Here is a 4,104-nt window from a genome sequence, read left to right as displayed (position 1 = left end):
CGGGAACTGGCCATCAACATCCGCATGAAGGAGGAGCTCATCGGCGAGCTGGTCCGCACCGGTGAGTGGCAGCCGCTGGCGGTGTGATGCCCGGCTCCGCCTCTGCGGCTGTGTGGCCTTGAGCTAGTGGAGTAACCTCTCTGTGCCGCCGTTTTCCTTCCTGAAATGGGAGCCGCAGTTGCACCTGCTTCTGGGTTTGCTCTGAGGATGAAATGAGTTAATTCAGGCAAAGGGCTCAGCCTGCTTCCCAGGAAGCGTTACGTGTTGTGATGTATCAAGTGCCTGCCATGTGTGGGCGCTGCCCTGGGCGGGCACACAGCGTCCCCAAATCGTGCTGTGTCTGCTGGTGATGTGTGCGACAGGGTAGGGGGTGACTGTAGGTGGTGGCCAGTTGAATTTTTAAAATATATATTTTTATTGATTTCAGAGAGGAAGGGAGAGGGAGAGATAGAAACATCACTGATGAGAGAGAATCATTGATCGGCTGCCTCCTGCACGCCCCCTCGAGCCCACAACCGGGGCATGTGCCCTTGACTGGAATCGAACCCGGGACCTTTCAGTCCGCAGGCCGGTGCTCTATCCATTGAGCCACCCCGGCCAGGGCTCCTTTGCCCATTTTTAATTGGGTTGTCTTCCTGGCGTTGAGTTGTATGAGTTCTTTTTGTATTTTCAAAGTTCACCCCGTATCAGATGTGTCACTGGCGGATGTGTGCCCTCGTGCAGGGGCGGGCTCCCTTTCATTTTGTCGATGGTTTCTTTTGCAGAAGCTTTTTAGTTTGATGTGGTCGCGTTTGTTTATCTTTTCCTTCGTTTCTCTGGCCCTAGGCCAGTGGTCGGCAAACTCATTAGCCAACAGAGCCAAATATCAACAGTACGACGATTGAAATTTCTTTTGAGAGCCAAAGTTTTTTAACTTAAACTATATAGGTAGGTACATGGTTATTAACTTAATTAGGGTCCTCCTAAGGCTTAGGAAGAGCCACACTCAAGGGGCCAAAGAGCCGCAGGTGGCTCGCGAGCCGCAGTTTGCCGACCACGGCCCTAGGCGATGTGTTGGTGAAAAGATGGCTACATAAGATGCATGAAATTTTACTGCTTATGTTTTATTCTAGGATTTTTATGGTTTCATGACCTATATTGAACTCTTTTAGCCATTGTGAATTTATCCTTGTGTATGGTGTCCGTTGGTGGTGTAGTTGCATTTTTTTTGCATAATCTGTCCAATTTTCCCAGCGCCATGAATTGAAGAGAGTGTCTTGACTCCATTGTATGCTCTTGCCTCCTTTGTCAAATCCTAATTGACCCTCTTGGCGTTTAATTGGGTTGTCTTCCTGGCGTTGAGTTGTACGAGTTCTTTTTGTATTTTCAAAGTTCACCCCTTACCAGATGTGTCACTGGCGGATGTGTGCCCTCGTACAGTACCAGGCTGTTTTGATTATAATGGCTTTGTCATATAGTTTGATACCCGGTATTGTGAGCCCTCCAACTTTGTTCTTCTTTCTCAAGATTGCTGCAGCTATTCGGGGTCCACTTGGTTCCATAGAAGTATTTGTAATATTTGTTCCAGGTCTATGAAATATGCTGCTGGTATTGAATAGGGGCTGCGTTGAATCTGTAGATTGCTTTGGGTAGTATGGGCATTTTAATGATGTTAATTCTAAAATACTAGAGGCCTGATGCACAAAATTTGTGCAAGGGGTTTGGCCCCCCGCTGCCGCGGTGGCCACCTCTGCCTCCTTTCTATAGTCCGCCCGCCAGTAGTATGGGCATTTTAATGATGTTAATTCTAAAATACTAGAGGCCTGATGCGTGAAATTGGTGCAAGGGCCTTGGCTCCCACTGCCGCGGTGGCCACCTCTGCCTTGGCCCCCACCTCCCACAGCTTTGTCTGGAAGGAAGGACGTCTGGAAGGATGCCCGGTCTAATTAGCATATTATGCTTTTATTATTATAGACGGAACACTTCACGGATTTGCGTGTCACCCTTGCACAGGGGCCATGCTAATCTGCTCTGTGTCAATAATGAGAGAGAATCATTGATCGCTGCCTCCTGCACGCCCCCTACTGGGGATCGAGCCCACAACCCGGGCATGTGCTCTGACCAGGAATCGAACCGTGACCTCCTGGTTCATGGGTTGATGCTTAACCACTGAGCCACATTGGCTGGGCTTTGGGACTTTTTTGATGTGTGTGTGTTTTTTGTTTTTGTTTTTTTTCAATTTCCTCACTGCTGATATGGTCTATTTAGATTTTCCAGTTCTTCATGATTCAGCTTAGGAAGGTTCTGTATTTCTAAGAACATATCTATTTTTTTCTATTTTTTTCAGTGAATTTGGTGGCATCTAGTCTGTCCTAGTGTTCTTACATGATGTATATCTGTAATGTCTGTGGTCACGTGTTTATTTCTGATTTTGTTTATGTGAATCTTTTCTCCTTTTCCCAGTGAGTCGAGCCAGGGGTTTGTCAATTTTATTCATCTTTTCAAAGAACCTCCTCTGTGTTGTAGTAATGTTTTCTATCGTCCTTTTGTTCTCTCGCACAATTCTGCTGTAGTTTTTATGATTTCCTGTCTTCTGCTGACGTTGGGTTGCTACTGTTCTTCTTTTTCTAGTTCTTTAAGATGTAATCCTGGTTCTTACCTTGGGATTTCTTTTGTTTCTTGAGATAAGCCTGTAATGATATAAACCTTCCGCTTTTGGCTGCTTTCGCTGCATCCCAGAGGTTTTGCTATGTTGTGTTGTCCTGCTCACGTGTCTCCGTATACCTTTTGATCTCACCTTTTTCTTCTTCTTTGATCCAAACACTTCTTAGTCGTGTGGAGTTTAATCTCCACGTACTTGTGGGTTTCTTTACTTCCTTTTTGCATTTTGATTTTTAATGTCAAGGTATAATTTCTTTTTTAAAATATATTTTTATTGATTTCAGAAAGGAAGGGAGGATGGGAGAGAGATAGAAATATCCATGATGAGAGAGAATCATTGATCGGCTACCTCCTGCACGCCCCGTACTGGGGATCGGCCCACAACCCAGGCATGTGCCCTTGACTGGAATCAGTGCTCTATCCACTGAGCCAAACCAGCTAGGGCTCATTCTTACACTATCTCTGTTATAGCAGGAGGGAACTGAAGTTCAGAGAGGTTGAGTAATTTGCCTGGGATCACACAGCCAGTAGCCAGTAAGTGGCAGAGCTGGGATTTGGCCTTGCCATCCAGCTCCAGAGCCCTTGTCAGTACTAGTTAGTATGTTGGTGATCTCCACTGGGATCACTTTGGTTATATGACACAAATTTGAGTGTCATTTTCATATTCATTTTCTTTGAATCAGTCGTGTGTAGAACTCCTAAAGCACCTCTTTTGGACACATTTAGAAAACCTGTATTCTCATTCAGCTCCCTCAACTCTCAACTGGGGAAACTGAGGCCCAGAGAGGGCTGAGGGCTGGCCCTGGGGCTCCATGAAGTAATGACAGAGCTGCGAACAGAATTCTGGTAGTGCTGGGGCAGTCGGTCTTCCAAGATTTCACTTTTAAAACCCTAGATGAGAGGAGAGAACCAAGATGGCGGCCCTTCGTTCCGTGCCGCCCCCTGGTGGTCAGCACACGTCATAGCGAGTGATCAAACTCCCGGTCTCCCGGCCGAACTCCGGAGGGGACACTTTGCATATTAGCCTTTTATATACATAGATATTCTTCTTTGCCTCCTGTTGTCTTGAGATCCATTTTGTCAGATATAAGTATGGCTACACCTACTTTCCTGTGGATGTTATTTGCTTATAGCAGGGGTGGGAGACCTTTTTTCCCAAGGGCCATTTGGCTATTTATAACATCATTTGAGGGCCATACAGAATTATCGACTTAAAAATTAGCCTGCTCTACTCGGTCAAACATTTAATTAACTCGTCCCTGATGCCTGGGCCGGGCCAGACCAAATGATATCCGGAGCCTTATCCGGCCCGCGGGCCAGACGTTCCCCACCCCTGGCTTAGGAAATCGTTTCCCACCCTTCCAATGTGGCTCTGCCTTCGTCTTTGCAGCTGAGAGGCGTCCCTTGTAGGCAGCGTATGGTTGGGTTTTGTTTTTTGATCCAATCTGCTACTCTCTGCCTCTT

This window comes from Myotis davidii, unplaced genomic scaffold (assembly GCF_000327345.1).
Source record: "Myotis davidii unplaced genomic scaffold, ASM32734v1 scaffold459, whole genome shotgun sequence".
Classification (NCBI taxonomy): Eukaryota; Metazoa; Chordata; class Mammalia; order Chiroptera; family Vespertilionidae; genus Myotis; species Myotis davidii.
This window is presented reverse-complemented; position numbering follows the sequence as displayed.